At 57.4% G+C, this 20,731-nt stretch overlaps 1 protein-coding gene across 7 annotated transcripts in view; it reads left to right on the top strand.

The window, feature by feature from the left end:
* Positions 1 to 4,241: 4,241 nt before the first annotated feature.
* PRKCD (protein kinase C delta) overlaps positions 4,242 to 20,731 on the top strand; it is a 31,155-nt gene continuing 14,665 nt past the window's right edge. For 2 of the 7 annotated variants that reach the window (XM_065540752.2, XM_045386062.3), the window contains exons 1-2: positions 4,242 to 4,461; positions 7,985 to 8,096. The gene's annotated coding sequence lies outside the window, so the exon portion shown is untranslated. Of the gene's footprint in view, positions 4,462 to 5,271; positions 5,398 to 7,984; positions 8,097 to 11,594; positions 11,682 to 20,731 lie in introns of those variants that run through there. The other 5 variants (XM_065540754.2, XM_065540753.2, XM_065540755.2 and 2 more) reach the window with 3 other exon arrangements.

A 20,731-nucleotide genomic window follows, 5' to 3' on the forward strand; every position in this document is an offset into this window, starting at 1 on the left:
GCTCATAGCCCTCCCTGCCCTACCTCCCCACCGTGAGTGATTAAGCCCCAAGAGCCTCCCAGTAGGGACCCTGTAAATCAGAGCTGAGTGGGTGGGGGCAGTGGAGGAGAGCTGGGAGGTCCCCTGGCCTCCGTGCGAGGGAATGGCTCTTACTGATGACTATCGCAACACCAGTGCCCCTTCTCCCCACCTACACACACGTTTGGGGGCGGGGCAGAGGAGCCAGGAAAGGGGACTCAGGCTGGCAGGAGCTATGCCATTTTCAGTGCAGAGAAGGGACAGTCCAGGGTACACAACCCGGGAGAGCCACAGGAAAGCCCTGTGTTCTGCACTCCCAGGACGCACCTTCCCCTTGTCTACCCCCAAGTATGTCTCAGGTTTCACCCAAACACAAATGTGTTGAGGAAGGAACATGGAGGCAATTAGCCCAGCCTCACTAACTCTCTGCCTGGCAGGTAACACCAACATGGGATGAACTTGAACTCTTCCATCCCCTCAGCCTCAGGAGGTCGATCTTACCAAACTCCACTTCACAGATGAGGAAGCTGAGGCACATTTAAGCTGCAGTGCGGGGCACAGCCAGGATGTGAACCAGCCCCTGGCCTGGCACTTCCCTGCTATGCAGTACTACCCACAAGGCCACTGTCCCCTCAGCCTGTCCTTGCTTGTGTTTAACCTAGTGCCTGAGGCTGACACTCCTGTTGATGACAGTCTTGGTGGCCTGAGGCATGGGCATGTCCCAAGTGTCCTTCCTACTACACTGTCCCCAGTGGGCACCTCCCAGGCTCTTGCCCAGGTGCACTACCACTGTTGACTGTGTCTCCTGCTCCAGAAACACAAGCCCACTCTGTCTTGGCCAGGCCAGTGCTCTGGGTGTGATGGGGATTGCCGTGGCAACCAAAGCTTCAGGGACAAGGATGGTGACACAGAGAGACAGAAACAGAGAGAAGGTGCAAAAGGCAGAGAGGCCAGGACAAGGACCAACTCTTGGCAGGGATCAAGTGAGGGACCCCATTTGCCTTCAGCTGTGTGGGCCTCAGGGACAGAGGGAGGGCTTTTCCAGGTTGCTTGGCCGAGTCTTGGACTTCAGGAGTGGAGGAGTCTGGAGGCCTCCCAGGGTTCATGGCCTTTGGAGGAGGCAGAAGTGACAGGGGTCAAGCTGCTTCTCCTTTGGATAAATCCTCCAGGAGGTCCACAGAGGGAACAGCCCTGGGTGGATGCCGTGGGTGGGAGTCTGGAAGCTGCCTGGCGCCACCCCTAGCCCATCTCCTTGGCTGCAAACCTGGAGGAAGAGGAAAAGTACCACCTCTAGGCAGCTGCTATGAGTCTAGCCCTGCTCAGGGATTTACGTCCCATGTCATGAGAGGCCATTGAAGGCTCTTTCAAGGCTGACGGCCTATGACTTGGCACATGACCATGCCAGGTCACAGGCTGTAACCCTGGGCAATGTGTTTAGCCTGGCTGAGGCTCTGTATATATCATCTCATTTAACCCTTATCATCTCATTCAACCTCTGACATGAGTCTGTCATCAGCTCTCTTCATAGGTGAGAACTCCAAAGCTGGGAGAGGCACGGTCACCTACTCAGGGCCATACAGTTAGCATGTGACACAGCCAAGGTTTGCTCTCAGGCTTCAGCAGGCCCTTCTTGTTGATGCCAGGCAGATTATGGGGACACAGATACCAGCTCATCTGGACCCTGCCCTGGCCCACCAGTGTGGCACCCAGAAGCAGCTCCAAGATGCAGGTTGGTTCTAGTCAAGCGTGGCCTGGACTCTCTGGACCTCATGCAAACCTGTTCTCCCTGGGGCCCTTGGACCTAAGGCCTGGAGGGAAGCCCACCTTCATCCCTTCTCTGCCCTTGCCACAGCATAGCCAGCACAGCCTTAGCCCCTCTGCCCCCCTCTGAGTACATCACACTTCCCCTTTCTCCAGAGGAGAGAGATTGGCTGAAGCCAGTGTGTGCTTGCAGCCCCTGAGCTCACAAGTCTGCATATCCTGAGGATCAGGAAAGTGCTTCCTGTTGTCTAATGTAAATCTTGTTCCTGTAACACCAGAATATGTCAAAGCAGTGATTCTCAACAAGGGGTAATTTTGCCCTGCAGCGGACATTTGGCAATGTTTGGAGACATTTTTGTCTGTCACAAGTTAAAGCAGGGAGGTACTACTGGCATCCAGTAGGCAGAGGCCAGGAATGCTGCTAAACATCCTTACAGTGCACAGGGCAGCCCCCACAGCAAAGAATCATCTGTCCCAAAGGTCAGTGGTGTTGGAATTGAGATCCCTGATGTAAACTATGGGCTTTGGAGGCAGAGAGACCTCAGTCTGAATCCACCTCTGCCACTGACTAGCTGTGTACTCTGGGGCAAGTCGCTTCTCCTTTCCCTGAGCCTGTTTGCTCATCACCAAAACTGGCACTAACAGTAGCCCTCACCTCTTAACTGTTCCGACTGCACACATCCAGCACCCAGCACACAGCCTGGTGCTGGGTAGCCCCTATCAGCGATAGCCATGATTATTCATTTCCTTCTTCCAAGGTGAACCACAGGGAGTGGGAACAAAGGTCTGGTGCCTGGACCTGGAGGCCACAAAGGTCTGGTGGCTGGACCTGGAGCTCCACAAGGGTCAGTCCTCCCTCTGGCTGCAGTCCCTGGCACAGGGTGGGCCTATTGTTTATGTTGAGGGAGAGGCTGGGTTGGCTTACTGTGAACCTGAAGGAGGAGCCAGAAGGAAACCTGATCCCAAGTGGGCAAAGGTCACCTGAGGCTCACCTTGTGCACCCTTTCCTCCAGTCCAACCCCAGGGAAGCCATGGGGCATGATGGGTGGGGTGGGATGGTATCAGGACACAGAACATGCTAATGAATATGGTCCTTCGCTCAGGGAAGTGCTGTGCATTACAACTGGGCATCAGGCAGGAGGGGCATTTGAATGGACACAACCAGGGCAGGTAGAGGTTTGGGGGTGGGGTGGGAAATGGCATTCAGGCCCAGAGAACAGCATGCTCAAGGCCTGGGTGTGAAGAGAAAAATGTCTTTCCCAAAGGATAGTCCTGGAACCCACCTGGTCTGACCTTTTCTCCCCATCCATCTTCCCCAATCTCAACCCAGGTGGCTGACAACATGGCAGCCCTTCTGTCCCCCATCCAGCCTCTCCTCTGCCCTGCAGTCCCTCTGCCCCATCTATCCCGCAGGAGCCCTCTAGAGCCTGTCGTCCTGACTGATTGTAACAGCTTTCACCACCTTCTCATTGCTCCGTAAGAAGACCAAAGTCCAATAACCTGTCTCTGTCACAAGCCCCTTTCTCAGCTCAGGCCACCTCTGGGATTGTCCCCCACTTCCATCCCTTGTGTTTAGACTTTCCCTATCCCTTCTAGGTGGTTCCCCAGGACCTGGAACCCTCTTTTTTGTCTCCTGGGAAGTGACATTTCTTTGGATCAGTATAAGAATAATGTCTTGGCTTTCTGAGCTCTGGGGACAGGGGAATGGACACCCTAGAACCCCAACTGGTCCCTAGACTTTGAGCCTAGGGGACACTCGATGAATAGATGGATGAGTGTATGAATGAATGAATGAATGAGTTATGGCTGACAACCAAGTTCCACGTCTGGAAAGGAGGCTCAGGCGCCTGCCAGGAGCAATAGAGAGGTCTCGAAGATGGGGGCAGGAGAGCAGAAGACTGCCAATCGGGGTAGGGGCAACTGCCAGTCGGGGTAGGGGCAGGTCCCAGAACCGCCTGAGGAGCAGTGCAGCGGCCGACCAGCGAGAACCTCCGGCCCTGGAGTGTAACCAGCTCAGTCTTTGGGGCAGAGCCGGGACAGCGGGCTTGGCGGCGGGCACCGAGCCCGGCCGCGTCCGAGTTCCAGCCAACAGGAAGAGCAGGAGTGGGGCCAAGGGAGGCGGGCCAGCTGGCTAGTGGGGAGTCCCGGGCGTGGGTGTGGGGAGCGGGGGAACCCCCGCCGGCGCCTCCCAGGCCCCAGCGGGCGGGGGGCGCCTCCTTATCGGGCCTCAGCGGCCTCCTCTGTAAAATGGGCCCCTTCTGAGGGCTGGCTGCGCGTAATGGCGGGAGGATGCGAAGCGGGCCACAGAGGGCAGAGGGGCCGGGAGACTCAGTGTCCCGCGCAGAAAGAGGCAGAGGGACACAGTCCCCGGTTGCAGCTGGTGGGGCGGGGCCTGGAGGGGCGGGGCCTGGAGGGGGCGGGGCCGGCGGCACCTGGGTGAGGTCGCGCCGCCCCGCCCCCTCGCACTTCCGTGTGCCGCGGCGCCGGAGCCCGAGGCTGCTGCAGCCCAGATCCCCCGAGCGACCCCCGGCGCCCGCCCGCCGTGCCGAGGCCCGGGCCACACCTCACTGGCCGCTGGACTCGTCCCAGTCAGCGCCGCGCCGACCGCCGTCCGCGCGCGCCAAGGAGCCGCCCGCCCGCCACCGCCGCCGCGACCCTTGGCGCCTGCCCCTGCGCCGGGAGGTGAGTTAGGGCCGGGACCCGGCGCGGGATCGGGGCTACCCCGAGGGCGCGACGCCCTTTCTTCCCCTCCCCGGCCCGGTTCCCGTTTCCGAAACTGAGAAACTGAGCCGCGGTCAGCGAAAGTCCCTCCGCGCCGAGACATGCCGGTGACTCCGTCCCCCCGTCCGTCTGTCTGTCCGTCCCTCCGCCAGATAGTGGGGGCTGAGGTCTTTCTGTCCGCCCGCCCGTGTGTCTCCCGCTCCTCCGAGAGGCCCGTCCGTCCTTCCCGACTGTCTCCTGGGCCCTGTGACCGTCCGTCTGTCGCCACCCACTCTGTGTTCTCCCCCTGCGCGCCTCTCCGAGACCCGATCCGTCTGTCCCTCGCCCTCCGCGTGCTCCATCGCCCCACCCCCACCCTTACCCCCGCCGGCCGCCCCCTCGATCCCGTTCTCCCGGAGCCGCGCCCCCGGCCCACGCTTGCCGCCCCCTGCCGGTCCAGCCGCCTATCCGCTCTACCGCGGAGCCCAGGCCAGGCCGCCCGCCGGGCCTCGCCTCCCGCCCCTGGGTCCCTGGAGGCCCGACTCGCGCGGCGCCTCCTCCTCGCTGTCTCTTCTTTCGGTCTCAAGAGTCTTTCTCGGTCCCTTCATCCGTCTCTGGGCTGGGCGTGGCTCCAGTCTCCACCATCCCCCTTACTGCCCCACCCCTCCGCCCCTCTGAGACCCCTTCCCAGGGTGGCCCCTGCCCGGTGTGGTCTGCACCCGCCCCCAACCCAGATGCCACTCGCGTTGTGGGGGCTCTGCCAGGTGAGGGGAGGGAGGGGGAAGTCCTCCTGGCTGGTGGTGGAGAGGCAGAAGGAGAGCACCATCGGAACTGCTCCCACTTCCCCAATTCCCTCACTCTTGGGGCACAGGAGAGCCCCACTGAGCCCCCACTTAAACCTGGTCAGAAGGATTTGCTGTGAGTGTGTGGGGGGGTCCCCTTCTCTGATGCCTACCCTGTATGCATGGACGCTATCTCCTTGTGCTAAGTCACTGGTATCTGGGTGTGTGGGTTGTCTGTGTCAGCTTCTGTGCTGTCACTGTGGGACTTGCCTGTGCATGTGTGTCCTTTTTCGCATGTGTGGCTTGCTTGTGTGTATGTGTGTATGTCTGTTTGTGTCCTGAGGCTCTGTGTGTGTCTTTTGCAACTGTGTGTACCATTCTTGGTGTTTTTGTTGTCACCAGACTTGTGTGTGTGTGTGTGTCCTTGTCTGCCAGTGTGTGTGTCCCTGTGTGTCTGGAGATTTCAGTGTTGCATACTGGGTATATCATGGTGACCAACTGCCCACAAGTACCTTAGATCTGTTAATTGTGGAAGCCCCTGGTGTTGGGTGCCTGCCCACCAGGCTCATGTGTGAGTGTATCTGTATGAGTGTGTGTATGTGCGTGTACTCATGTGTGGCTCTCCCTCTGCCACTGAGCTTCTGTGACCAGGCTCACCTGGTCACTAAGGGAGGGGACTGATCCCTGGGGTTTCCTCGTTCCTACTGTGGAGTGAGCTGGGGCGCGGTGGGCAGGCCAACAGAGGGAGGCTGTATGGCGCATGTGTGATGTGTGCAGTTGTGTGTGTGTGTGAGACAGAGAGGTGTGGAGGTGTCTGGGCAGCTGTACCTGGCTGAGGGGTGGTGTGAGGACTATGGGATGGGACGGTACTGGGGTAAGCCTGGCAGTGTGTGGTCATGGTAGGAGTGTGTGACTGGTGGGACACAGTCTATGCTTGGGGAGTGACTGTGATTGTGGGGAACGGAGAGTGCCTGGGCGTGGGTGTTAGCGGCAGGAGGGGGTGTGACAAGGTGTGTGGTGACAGTGCTGGGAGGGAAGGTGAGAGCCCAGTATGGGTGTGTGAGTGTGTGGGAGACCATGAGGATGTGGGTGTGCACATGGAGAGGGCTAGAGGGCAAGTCTTGGGGTTAGCAGTGTTGTGACCAAGACCTCGGGCTCTGGATCCAAGAATGATTTGGGCTCCAATACTTGCTTGTGCCTGTTAAGAGCAAGAGACCCAAGCTAGGCCTCTCAAGGCTGAGTGTCTTTATCTGCAGAATGGAGAAAGTTGTGTGGACAAAAGGTCCTGAAGTCTTATGTTGTCACCACCCCCGGCTATATGGTTCCCATTCTCCTGGGAGCTGGGGTTAAAGAAAGCCCAGACAGTATCCAACCCAATTTCCTGCCTGTCTGTTGCCCCTTCCCATCTCCTTGACCAAGCAGCTTGAGGGAGGGAGGATGCCCAGACAAAGCCCCTAGTACCCAGCCCTGTTCAGCCTGCATGACAGCCCCTCCCTCACCAGCCGTTAGTGTCAGTAGCAGCAATGGGGGAGAGAGGGGTGGGGAGTGATTCAGAGCTGTGACTGCAGGGCGCTGACACCATTTAGCTGGCACAGTTTAGATTAAAATTAGAAATAATTTAAAGTACAGACGAAAAGATAAAGCCAAGGATGCCTCTATCCCCAGGGAATGGTGATGAGGGTCTCCAGCTGGGGGAGGGGCTCACATCTGGGGAGCAGAATCTTTCTTAGAGGCTTGAGCTGGCTGTCAGAAAAAATGCTTAGGCCTTTCAGCCAGGAGACACAGAGTTCCTTGCTACCTTTGCCATTTCTTCCTTCCAGGATATCTCCAGGCCTCAGTTTTTTCAGCTGTGTAATGGGCACAATAGTAACGTGAGAATCACCTGAACTATAATGCACAAAACAAGAGATTAAAAAATGTCACTCTTCAGGCTGGGCACAGTGGCTCACACCTGTAATTCCAGCATTTTGGGAAGCCGAGGCGGTAGATTACTTGGTCAGGAGTTTGAGACCAGCCTGGACAACATTTTGTCTCTACTGAAAATACAAAAATTATCTGGGCGCGGTGGTGCGCGCCTGTAATCTCAGCTGCTCAGGAGACTGAGGCACAAGAATCACTTGAGACCAGGAGGTGGAGGTTGCAGTGAGCCAAGATTGTGCCACTGCACTCCAGCCTGGGCGATAGAGCGAGACCCTGCCACATTAAAAAAAAAAAAAAAAAATCAGTCATTTGGCATTCTCAACGTGAGTCCAGCACAGGAGCTTGCACGCCACATCATTGGAACCTCAGAACCACCTGGGGAGAGGGGGCTAGCAGTTTCTCCATTAAAAAAACTGAGGCTCAGAGGAATTGCCCCAGGCCATAAAGTGGTGTGGTACTTCATTGCACCCTAGGACTCCTAAGCCTGCAGGGCAACCTCCCGCAGACAGGAGAGTCGGGAACAGGTTTTTGCTGTGTTATTGGCTTCCTCACCAGGCTGGAAATGTGCTGAGGGCAGGGACACAGTGTTCCAGCCCCTAACATGGAATGGACACATAGTGGTGTCCAGGAAAAGTTGGACCCAACACTACATTTCAAGGAAGGGAAAGCCACATCCAGAGAGACCCAAGGTTTTAGGGCCAGGAGAGACTGAACTGGGCCTGTCAGCCATGCCGGGACTGGCAGATGGGGAGAGCCTGTTTGGCGGTGCCTCCCGGTTCAGCTGTTTCCTCCTGTTCCTGCAGGTCTGCAGGGAACTGGCCAGGCAAGGGTGCAGGCCGGTTTCTCCTGGTGGTTGGTGCGTTGCAGCAGCAGCAGGAGCCAGGACTAAGGACAAGCGGGAGCTGGGAGCCCCAGGTAGGACTGAGTTCTCTTAGGCAGATGGACGGTGCTCAGGCGTGGCCTTCCTCTCTGTCCTCCCTGTCCTTTGCTGTGGGACTGGATGGGGTTGGGCATGCATGCAGAGTCCTTGATCTGGTTGTGGGCCCTATGTGCCCAGGGGCCGCAGCTGTTTGCCCTGTCTATGGAGGGGCTCTCTGCTCATGAGGAACTTCCCGCCTGGAACCTGGCTCTGGCCCCGAATGCTCTCGCCTTGGAGCTCAGAGGCCTGGGGCCTACCATGAGTTTGGGGCAAGAAGTAGTAACACTTTTTTGGTCAGTTAGAGAGAGGGTGGCTCGTGGGCCAAGGATTGAGGGTGGATGTATCAGCTTTTCCTTGGCCCTGTATCTGCCTCCAACTGTCCTCATCGTCACACAAGGACACTGAAATTCCCCGTGGGCCCCACAGTGAGTTGGACGCTGCGGGGGGATGGAATGGGGTCTCCAGGTACAGCTGAGCTGTCTTCCACACCCCAGGCCCCTCCATTTTCCCCACTTCTCTAGAGCCCGAGCAGGGCTCAGTCCCTCTCGTCAGCTTCCAAATTCAAGGGGAGTTAGGCAGAGTCTGGAACAATGCTGGGAAGGCTGCAGTCTCTCTGAAGAGCCTCAGAAAGCTGGAAATTCCTCGTTTTGGGGCAAGCCTTGCCTCCTTCAGCCCCATTACCATGAAAACACTGCTGTGGGTGACTCCATACTCACTCCAGGCTGGTGACTGGGTGACTGGGCCCCAGTGAGCAGGGTTCTGGTGGTGGGTATGGGTGCTAATGAAGCTTGAGCCTGGGAGTGACAGTGGGGGGATAGCAAAGACCGTCTTTCCTCCAGGAGCGCTCCCTGAGCAGACCACCGCAGCCAACCCCACTGGCTGTTACACACTTATAGGTCTGTGAGTAGAGCCATAAGGGCTGGGCTTCCTGGGCCTGACTCTGGGTTAGGGGGCAGAAAGGAGGTCAGGGCCCTCACTCCTGGGGTAGGAGTTGGGGCAGAACAGGAGTCGTCTTCACTGGGCCTTCTGTGTATTGGACCTATCCCTAAACCTGGTGTGGAGGAAGTGAAGTGCCTTTGGCTGTGTAGGGGCCTCTGCCACCGGAGTTCTGAAGAGCCAGCCCTTTCTGTCACTCAGCCTTGTTTTCTAAGGAGTTTGATTAGTCTTGGAGACAGCCCACGGTAAATCCTCAGACATCACCCGCCTGCTGCACAGACATATGCGTGCTCACACAGGGATATGGCAAGCCAGGCTGCAGTGGCCATGCACACCCACAGACTCATGAGTGCGTGCACCACCCATGTGGGCGTGCAGGTACACAGGTGCTCACATGCAGCCACCCATGGCACACTCACGCACACACAGATGATCTCCCAGTTACCATTGGCATCCATGCACTCAAATGCCTTCCCACACATACCACACTGTGCCCATTCTGGGGTCAGGAAGGGGGGCCCTGGTCAGAGTCACAGCCCAGCAAGGTCGCCTGCATCTGGCACCTGAGGGGGAAGTTCCAGGTGTGGCTGTGATCTCAGGGGGTTAAGGGGGGCTGGGCCACCCTGGTAGGTGGGCTCTGCCCATGCATTCAGCAGCCACCCTCCCACCTGGCCCCAGGCTCCAGGCCGACCAGGGCTTGGCATGGGAGATGGGAGATGGGAGATACGAGTGCAGGGGAGATGCGTGTCAGCTGTGCCAGCACCGTGTGCCTAGTGCCACGGCAGAGGAAGTAGGCTTTCTGGCCATGAGGCCAGTGTGCCCACAGTGGGTGGGGGTCCTATCACAACGCCTGTGTCCCCCACAGCATCCATGGCTAGAGGGAGTGGAGTTGCTGGGCTCTAGGGACTAAGAGGTTGGCAGGGGCGGTCTGTTCACTTCCCAAAGGCTGGGCCTGTCTGTCCGAGGCGTTTCCGGAGGCTCACTTCCTCTGGGCTGCCCAGGAAGTGGTTTTGGAGTGGGACTGACCAGCCCTCCGTCCGCAGCTCTACGCCTTGCTCCACCCCTGCCTTGCCTGCCCAGGGGAGCAGCATCTGGCCACCGGGTTAGGCTGACTGACCAGGCTTTTCACTGCCAGGGCTGCCCAGGCTTTTTTCGGGGGCTCTAGGAGAAGGGCAGGGGCCAGGTCATGAAGTCCCCTGCAGTCTCCACAACTTTCTCGTCCCCGCACCTTTCTTGCTCTGACCCTGTAAGCCGAGGCTCAAGAGCATCAGCTCTGGTAGTCATGGCCCCCTTGAGAGTGGTGATGGCTGGGCTGCATCTCAGTGACTAGGCAGCTCCCAGCAGCTCTATGAATGAGCCTGGGCAAGTGGCTTTGCCTCTTAGTGCCTCAGTTTCCCCCGACAGATGAGATGATAGCATCCATCTTGATGAGGTTGAGCAGAAATGACAGATAACATATGCAAAGTAGCTAGCATCGTGCTTAGCACATTGTCAGAGTTGAATGAGTAGAAACTGTAGTTATGTAAAGCATTTAGTGCCCAGTTCATGGGAACTATTCAAAAAATAGCAAGTGGGACTGATGAGGGGGTACTATGATCTGAGGGGCTGGGCACTGGCCCAGTGTTACATGGCCAGGTGCTATGGAGCCTGGCCGAGGAGCCAGGTCTCTGACTCCCTCATCCCCCTCAATTCTGCCTCCAGTGGCAGCACCCTACTGGTTCAATAGGTTCCATGTCTTCTGAGGAGAGGAGCTCCCGGTGGAGCAGCTCCACCCACTCAGCAGCCCAGCCCTTGCCTGCTCTTCTCCCCCTCACTCCCTTTCAAAGGGAGAAAATAGATCTCATGACAAATGGATGCAGGGAGGGGAAAGGCAGTCTGCAGCTGCCTGCTGCCCCCTCAGGGCTCCCCTTGGCGCTCTCCAGCTCTGGCCTTCTGCAGGACATTAGGCTGGGAGAATTGGCTGGGAATGAGGGGGTGGACGTAAGCCCTCCTGCCAGCCTGCTTACCCTTCAGACCCCTGGAGTCAGCCTTTGGGCTGGGGCAGGGAGTGGGCATCTGGTTATGATGGAGGCTAGAAGAGTAGGGGGAGCTAGAAAACCCCCTATATACACAGCAGCTGGGGGCAGGGCCCAGCCTGTCCCAGGGACACGAAGAAGGTCAGCACAGTCAGGGTTGGGCTGAGCATTGGCCTTCACTGTGTGGGACCCAGAGGCTAGGGGTGAGAAATGTTGAGGAGTGGTAAGGACAGTAATGCAAGCATCAGGAGCCTGAGGGCTGGAGAGCGAAAGATGAATGGGCCTGGGCGAGGAGTGTGGGTGAGGGTATCCTGAAGGCTTAGGAGCAGGACTTATGCAGGCATCAGACAGACCCTGATTGAATCCTTGCTCAATATTTCCTGGCTGTGCACCCTTGAGCCAGGGACTGGACTGCTCCCCACTTTCCTCATCTGTGAAATGGGCAGATCGGGGAGTGTCCTGTGAGACATGAATGATGGGAAAGAGCCACTGTGTGGGGGTAGGGTGGAGCAGGAAGACGGAACAGCAAGCCCAGAGGCTTCTAAGCGGAAAGGAACTGGCTGCTCCGGGAACTGAAAGGGGTCAGCGTGGCTGGGGCACAGGAGTGAGGGAAAGGCAGCCGCCTGAGAGGTCAGGGAGGTAACAGCGAAGGGTTGGGAAGCGGGCGTGGCGGGGACCAGGCTGCACTGGAGCAGGCTGAGGGGAGGAGTCTGGGCTTGTCAGAGGGGCAATGGGAGGCACTGGGGGCTTGGGCAGGGGGTGACAAAATCCGTCTGAAAAGCCCCGTCTGGTAACTGGAGCAGCGGGACCGTGGGTGCCAGGGTAGAGGATAGAGAGCAGTCAGAAGGCAGGTGCAGAGTCTGGGGATGGTGGTGGTGGGAGAAGAGAGGATTTGAGACTTGAGGACAGGCTGCAGCGGCAGACGGGATGGCCTTATTGTGTGGGGAGCAGGAGGAGCGGTCTGGCCTGAGCCACTGCATGAGCTCGTGCACTCCTAGTTCAGGAGTGCTGGGAGGGGAATGGTGGGGTACTGGTGTGGGCAGGCTTGAGCTCTTCTGGAGTCATTCATGTGGTGAAGCCAGGGAGGCAGGTGGGGCCACAAGCCTGAAGTTCAGGAGGGTCTGGGCCCAAAGTAGAGACAGGGAGCCTAAAGTCAGGATTGGGGCAGAGAGGGCTCAACAGGCCTTCTAAGGGGTTGGGGAGCGTTTGAGAGGCCCCAGGAACAGGACTGGGATGGCTGTCCCTCAAAGGTCCCTGCCAAGGCACCCAGGAGGACAGGCTTGTGGTGGCTGAGCCGCTGTTTTCACAACAGCTCCGGAAGCTTTGGATCATGTCTATGGCTGTGTTGGGTAAACAGGCAGAGCACAGCAGGCAGTCGCCAAGGCCTGAGGCTGGATCAGATGTCTGCCGTGGTGTAGGTTGTGGGCTGGGGTTGTTGGGGTGGGAGGAGGATCTCAGGGTCCTCCAGTGTCAGGGATGGAGAAAGCTTAGAGGTCTCCATTGTTGAGATAGGGAGGCTGGAGTCCCGGGAAGGGCAGTAGCTGGCCAGCCTCTGGAAGTAGATTCATGCTGCCTGCCTCAGCCCGGTTCTGCCTAGAGCCTCAGGCTGGAACAGGGTACTCTGTGTCTGGAGGGCTTAACAGAGCCTCTTTTCCCACCGATCCAAGGAAGTCTGGAAGACGCCAGAGCACTTGGGCCAAGATCAAGGAGCACCCAGGCAGCAGATCTAAGCTAGACCTGTCTAGGTCCAAGCTCGCCGGTTCCTCTGTCAGCTGCCTGCTATGGGATGGCCCACCATGCAGGATGGTCCTGCCTCTCTCCCAGCTTTCTTAAGATCCCCCAAGTAGGAAAGCATCATGTGGACCCTGCCCAGATCCTGGGGATGGCTGGCAGAAGGCTTAGGTGGCCATCTTGGCTTCTCCCAAACACAAAACGATTGTTTCCAATGGTAAACAGTCTGGAAAATCATGGAAACTCTGTGGGAGAAAGAAGGGCTAAGGAGTAAGGCTCTTGTATTGGGGGCTGATGGAGGAGCTGTTCCTACCTCCAAACACATACCCTCACCCCGTTGGAGGCCAGATGGACAGTTCTAGGACTAGAGCTGGAGGCTCTCTCCCCACTTCCCCCTGGGTCTGCCCCATTGGCTTTGTGGCTTTGGTTGAATTGCTCAACCTCTCTTTCGGTTTCTGCACAGTGAGCCTGGAGCTCATGGAACTTGTGCCTGGGGTGTCCAGCTTACTGCCCTACCAGCACAGGTTCAAGCCCTCCCCTCCCCCTGTACGCCAGGCCTGTGACTGCCACCTGTGACCGTCAACCTCCACCACAGCCTCAGGTCCCTGCAGGCAGGTGGGCGGGCGGGCAGAGGCCTGGCCAGTGATGCGCCTGACCAACCCACTCCTTCCCTTACACACTTTAGACTTTGCTTTGGACCAAGAGGGACTTTCTTCGCCTCCCTGGGTGGAAAGGCCCAGCCTAGCCTGACACCAGCTGCCCTTCTGCCCCTCCTCCATTCCCCAGCCATTGTGCCTGGGGGCAGCGGTGGAAAAAGCTAAATTTGGACTTTCATGGTGCCAGACTAGTCAGGGATGTGGGGTCCTTCCAGGCCTGTATGTTTGTTTCTGTGTCTGCCTGGAGCATCTCTGTGCCAGTGTGTACATTACAGCTTGTGGCACCCCACGTGCATGTGGAGCCTGTGTGGTCGGGTGTGGTCTGTGTGGGCCTGGGTGTCTGTTGAGATGTGAGAGCCGGTGAGGGGGTGTGTTTCTGTGTGTGTGTGTGTGCCCCTGAGTCATCATAGCAGTGTGTGTACGTACCTGTGGCTCCAGCTGTGTGCGTGTGTGTGTCTGATGTTGAGCGGGGCTCCCTGTGTGCTGTTTGGGTTGGCGGGTGTGCCTGTGTGTGCACGCATGTGTGGTTATTCACGGAGAGACCCAGCTGCGTCCCCCACCCTGGCTCCTCACAGAGGTCCCTTGTCCTCACAGGATCTGGCTTTCTGGCTGTTGCCATGAAGGGGCCTTTATTCCTCTCTCAGGGGTACCTGGGGCACGCCCCTCTGACTGAGCCCAGGACTCCTCATATCCCAGGGCTGGCTGGTGACTTGAGGCCTGTGCCTGGTGGCTTCCTTCCAAGGAGGCCCTACCCCACACAAGCTGGCAGGGGTGGATATGAGCCGATGACAGCCAGGCTCCCAAGTCCTGCCCCTCTGATCCTTCCAGACCCTCTAGCAGGGCAGGTCATTATGCTCCTGCTGACCTCTCAGATCAAAGGCCCCCAGCCAACAGGTCCCTGCAGCCTCCATTCTACTCCAGCCCCCATCACTCCCTACTACTCACTGCCTGCGCTGCGCATCTTACAGAGGTCTTACCCTTCTTTGTAATCACATATTTATGTGACTGGCTCCCACCAGGCTGTAGGTCTATGGGCCTGGTGTGGCAGAGGTTACCAGTGGGAAAGCAGCTGGCTTCCTGAGAGGTGGGAAGAGTCCCCCAGGGCCAGCCTTCTGAGCTGCTTGGAAGGATCTGTGAGAATTCAGAAGGCCGTTCCAGCTGAGGGAACAACATCTGCAAAAACATCGGGGCTGGGAAATGAGACACATGTTCACAGAGTAGCCAGAGCAGGGACTGAGGTAGAGAGCAGGACAGGGCCAGGGAGTGGGGAGCCTGGAAGGCCTGGAGAGGTCTGGGTTTTCTCCAGGGGCAGTGAGAGCCTAGGAGGTTCCCAGCTGTGGGAAGAATGGGTAGGGGAGGGACCAGAGGTGGTGACAGCAGGGAGGGAGCTGGGTAAGGGGAGGAGAGGCTATAGGCAGTGGTTGGTCTGTGTGGGGTGAGGGAGGGGCCCAGGAGGAGCCCTGGCTGGGCGATGAGGTACCTGTCCTGGGAGGAGCAAGTATGGGGAGCATCCCTTGCTCTGGGACTTGGCTGTGACCTGAGTCCATAGATCTGGTTCTTATCTCAGCACATGTGGAGGCTGGGGGATGGGCCCTGGTGGAGGAACTCTAAAGGGTCTTGCTAGCCCTTCCCCTCCCACCTCCTGTTCCTCTTGCTGAGCCCACTTCCTGGGTTGTGAAACCCGCATAGCCTCCTTGCCTTGTTTCCGATGGGAAGGCCATCTAAGCCACCAGCCGCCCAGCCCAGTTACCACCCACCTGCCTACCCAACCTGGCAGCTCCACCATGCCTGGCCCCCTTGCCCTGCCATGACTGCGAGGACCAGTCCTGCACCCTCCTGCTGATCACACTTCCTCTCACTGTCCTTCCTGCCCCTGCCTGGGCCTTGGTCTCCTCCGCCCTCCTTTATTCATCCGCAAGGCTGTGGCAGTCTGCACTGTGGACTCCCCCAGGCAGAGTCTGCATCCTTAGGAGGGCCCCCACTTTGTGCCACCTGCCATGCAGTTGTGGCTTCCGTGACAGGTGTCAGGTGTGTGTGGGACAGGGCTGCAGTAGGTGGCATGGGGGACATCCCCTGCTCCCCGGTAGTCTGTTCAAGGGAACTAGACCCCCCTATACCCACGAGGGGCTGCAACTGGTCTTTCATTACCCTTGCTTTGACTGACCTCAACGTGCCACCTCGTTTCTCCCTTAGACATTTCTGAGGCAGCCTCCCTCTGCTCTCACACACCTCCCCCCAGCAGCCTGATCAAGCCTCTTTCCTCCAGCCCAGCTTACTCCTCTGACCAACGGGCATCACGCTGTGGCCTGTGAGGCAGAATCGAACACCAGGGGAGGGATGGGGTGGAGGGGCCAGGCTGGATCTGGGAGCCAGGGGACCCTCACTGCACTACCTTGGCCTCAGTCTCCTCCTCTGTTCAATGAGGAGATGGGCATGCCAGTCTCTGAAGACCTGTCTCTTGTAGAGAGATTGGCTTGTTAGGGTTTTTCACCTTTGACAAAACCATTATCCAACAAGTTAGCAAATGCATTCCTGTTCCTGCTGGCGCTCCTCAGGCCATGCCCCTCACCCAGCCTCCTTTGCTGGTGTATACCAACACACGTGTGGATGTGCGGCACACATACTTGTCTGCTGGAGACAACCCAGAGTTCTGTGCCTGGGAGCTCCAAACCCAAGGTCGCTCTGATCACCTTGAGGCCGGCTTTGCCCGCTGCTGGGTACTGGCTGGGAACAGGTTTCCATTTGTCCCAGAGGAGGTGACCTGCCTTCTCTGGCCTGGCCTAGCTACTGCCTTTCCTTACCTCTGGGCTACTGATTTGGGGCTCACATTCACTGGGGCTGGGATCCAGTGTGACCAAGCCTTCCCTAGGTTTTGTTTTTGTTTTATTTGTTTTTATTTTTATTTTTGAGACGGAGTGTCACTCTTACCCAGGCTGGAGTGCAGTGGCATGATCTCGGCTCACTGCAACCTCTCCCTCCTGGGTTCAAGCAATTCTTCTGCCTCAGCCTCCAAAGTAGGTGGGATTACAGGTGCCTGCCACCACACCTGGCTAATTTTTGTATTTTAGTAGAGACGGGTTTTCACTTCTTGGCCAGGCTTGTCTCGAACTCCCGACCTCAGGTGATCTGCCCGCCTCGACCTCCCAAAGTGTTGAGATTACAGGCGTGAGCCACCGTGCCTGGCCCTTCCCCAGGTTTTGGAAATGGAGGCTGGTCCAAGCGGCGAGGTCAGCGGGGAAGACCACTGGTCAAGCATGGGGTACCTGTCTCTTGGAGCCCTTACCTCCCTGTTTTTTTTTGTCTTCATGTGTGTTTGTGTGTGCTGTTCCTGGCACATTTATCCATCTCCACCTCTACCCTCCTCTCTCCACCTCTACCCTCTTGTCTCTCTTGGTCTCTTCTTCCCAACGTGGCTTACTGGAAAGGACCTGGGCTGCAACATCAGGCAGGCTTGGATTTATCCTTCCACCACTTACTGGCTGTATAACCTTGGAAAGTTACATAGCTTCTCTGAGCTTTGGTTTCTTCATCAGTAAAATGCCCATCAGTAAAATCCCTTCTGGATCCGCATAGGGATAAAGTGAGCTAATGTAATTACAGAGGTAATCTGCGACATTGTCGGCCTCAGAAAAGGACTGTCTTTCTTGTAACGTGGAGGAGCCGAGATTCATACCTAGACACTGACCCTTAGTCTGGTGCTCTCTGCTTCATAAAACCGCCTCTGCTGTAGGCTGGAGAAGCAGAATAGAGACTAGGAGCCCTTAGGCAGCTGGGAAAGGCCTGGCTGGCTCCAAGGAGCTTGTCCCCGTGGAGACTGTGTGGGTCCATCCCCAGGCATCCCCTGGCCCTGCAGAGCGGCCATGAGTCTGGCTGAGCCAGCAGTCTTCCTCTGGGGCCTCTGTGGGCTGGGTCCTATTTGCATGGGGGTTATAAATAGTGAGCACACCTTGCTTTTGTGCTGCTGCTTCACCCCCTCCTCCCTGCCATACACTCTGAGAAGTAGGGGGCAGACTCTGACTCTGCTGTGCAGAGCAGGGACTTGTGGCCCAGAGAGGCCCAGGACCTCTCTCAGGGTCACACAGTGATGGAAGAAGATGTGGGGCTCTGGGTAGTACAAATAGGGGCAGAGGAGGTGGCAGAACCTGGCCAGAGCCCGTGCCCTGGTTTTAGTCCTAGGAGGTTGGGTCTGACCCTATGGTTACTGCTGGTTAGCCTTGGGGCAGCCCATGAAGACCATGGCTCCCCAGTTCTCATGGCGCTGCAGCCTGGCGGTGCAGGTTTAGGCTGGGGCCTGCTGTGGTTGTGGTTTTCCCTCCAGTGGCTTCTAACTGTGAGCAGCAGCTGCTCTTGAGTGTGGCCTGAGAGAGCTGGAGGGCCATCCTCGGGTGGGAAGGTCCTGGGCTCTGCCTCACCCTCGTGGGGCTTCTCTGACCCACTGTCTCCTCCACCCTCCATGCAGTCCTGGGGTGGTCCCCACGCATACCTCCTGCTGGGCAGGCTGGGGGCAGGGGAAGCCATGGAGCCTATGGGCTGTCAGGGCTGGGCCCCAAGGGTTGGTGGCTGGGAGGAGGACCTGGCTGGCCGATGTTGGAGCATCTGGTGCTCCTGAGTGAGTTATATGTTCATGGAGACCTGGTTTCCCTTTCTGAGCAGTGGGATCTGTAACCAAGGCTGTCTTCCTGGGCTGCTGGGCAGGGGGAATGGATGCAGTGGGGGATGCGAGTGCGCTTTGTAAACTGTGAAGGGAGGTGCACAGTGAGGGATGGATGCTGCAGTGAGAGGGGGTGACAGTGGTAAGAGGACCTCCCTCCCCAAGGCCTGTTGGGTTGATTGTAGCCATGATCCTACCTGAGTTTTCATTCTCACCACAACCCTGGGCCAAGAGACTATTCCTCATCAGGAAATGGGAGGGCTGAGGCTCGGAAAGGCCAAGTGACCTGCACAGAGTCCACAGCCAAGGCAACGTTGGTGTCAGGGTGCAGCACCCAGGCAGTCTGGCCATCATTTTGCCACATTAGCTGCCCTGAGCCTCTCTCCCCTAGGAGTCCAGGCCACCTGCAACACACTTGCTCCTCCTTTATCTCTGCGCCCCTGTCCCCTCAACCCTCATCATCCTCCGAGGCACTCAGAAGTTGCTTACTGCTCCAGCTGGGTCTCCAGGTTTTCCTAACAGCACAGCTGCATCTGCTGGATCAGGCCCTGGATGTGTGGACACAGACCTGCCAATCACTCCAGACCCAGGGAGTACTCACCTGGGTGCTGGATCTCTTGGACCCTCAGGGCCAAGCCAGGCAGCAAGAGGGGCAAGATGTCCGTCTTGCTTACGGGTTTGGGATGCTCAACCAGACTCCTGCATATGTGTGAGGCCAGGCCCACGTAGCTTGCTTTTCACTCCAATATTAACTGAGAGCCCACCATGTGCCACCCACTCCAATGGCTGCATATAATCGCATGCACCAGTAGACCCGTGCAACCTCACACGCACCAATTCATGCATGCTGCAGCCTGGGGAGCAGTCAGCAGCAGCCCCCAGCTGGCCCTCTCTCTGTGGCCCACCAAGAGGTCAAGGGCAGCTGCCCTGGCACACAGGCCACCTGCTGGTGTCAAGCTGAAGGCTTTGGGACTTGGGCACATGCATGAGCTTGCACACCCACTCTCACATCCACTGAGTAGGAGCCAAGGCCAAGCAGGGGATGTGGTGGGGTCTGCCTGCCTGGGTCCTGCTCTCTGCTCTGGCAGCTGCTGGCCTCAGAGGGCTGCCTGGACTCACTGGGCTGGGCTGCAGGGTGAGGTCAGCATTTGCTGTGAGCTCATCTGAGCTAAGAGCTCCCAGCAGATCTGGCCGCTGCTCTGGCCACCTTGTGCAGGAGCTGGAGGAAGTCATCTGGAGCTGGGCACCTGTTGTGTGTGCATGCACACGTGTGTGTCTGAGTGAGCCCCTGTGTGCTGGCTTATGTTCAGGATGGAGTGAATACACGTGTGTGTGCACAAAATCGAGTGAGTGCTCCCTCAACCAAGGCTATGGAGCAGCCTCGTGGGGCCTGGGCAGAAGCCAGTGTGCACATAGGTGCTTACACACCCGGGTGTCCTTCACAAGTGGCAACCTGAGGAGCCCCTTGGGGTCACTTACTATAGTGAACATTAACTTAGAGAATGGTGAGAAACCCAGGAGTGTGGGAGCTGCTGTGTGTGAATCTGCAAGGCACATTCAGTGTTACATTGAACATTAAAATACAGTTTGGGTTTTTTTTTTTTTTTCCTGAGGCAGAGTCTCCCTCCGTTGCCCAGGCTGGAGTGCAATGGCGTAGTCTCAGATCACTGCAACCTCTGCCTCCCAGGTTCAAGCCATTCTCCTGTCCTCAGCCTCCCAAATAGCTGGGATTACAGGCATGCGCCACCATGCCAGGCTAGGTTTTGTATTTTTAGTAGAGACGGGGTTTCACCATGTTGGCCAGGCTGGTCTCAAACTCCTGAACTCAGGTGACCTGCCCGCCTTGGCCTCCCAAAGTGCTGAGATTATAGGCATGAGCCACCGCGCCTGGGCAGTTGGGTTTTTTTTTTAAGAGATAGGGTCCCACTCTGCTGCCCATGCTGGAGTGCACTGGCACGATCATGGCTGCCTTGAACTCTTGGCCTCAAGTGATCCTCTTACCTTGGCCTCCTGAAGTACCAAGATTATGGGAGTGAGCCACCATGCCCACCTGTTTTATATTTGGGGAAATAATTAGTTTGAAGGTGCAGGCAACTTTCCAGGCAGGCGAGAGGCACTTGACCCCAAGGGATCAAGTTAGAAGGGTCAGGTACACTGATGTAGGCAGAGCCTCTGATTGCCCTGATCCCTGAACAAAGTGGGTGCCAAGTTAGTGGAATGTCAGCTTTTGCTTCTGATTCTGCCTTAGAATTTCAGTTTCCCATTTGAAAAGTGGGGGTGTTTATCTTGGCCCTGCTTGTCTGCCTGGGTGGTTATGAAGAAAAAACCCCAAACTTAGAAAATCACAAAGGGCTGCATGGGGCAGGATGGGAAAAAGAGGTGGCACTGTCCTGTCCCCTTACCAGATAACAATGGCACATACCAGGTGCCTGGCATGGAGTAGGTGCCCAGCAATAGGGTACTTAGGGAGGCCCTGAGTGACTCCCCAAATGAATATCTTGGGGTGACAGATGCAAATGCCACCAGGGCCCAGGTAGGTTTTGAGGAGGAGTGAAGAGAGTGCCCTTGGCCTGGGGTAGATTGATGGAGGGCAGCCATCCCATTGCTAGCTGGCTGTTGCCCAGTGGGCCCAACGTCACATT

The sequence above is a fragment of the Macaca fascicularis genome, chromosome 2 (assembly GCF_037993035.2).
Source record: "Macaca fascicularis isolate 582-1 chromosome 2, T2T-MFA8v1.1".
Classification (NCBI taxonomy): Eukaryota; Metazoa; Chordata; class Mammalia; order Primates; family Cercopithecidae; genus Macaca; species Macaca fascicularis.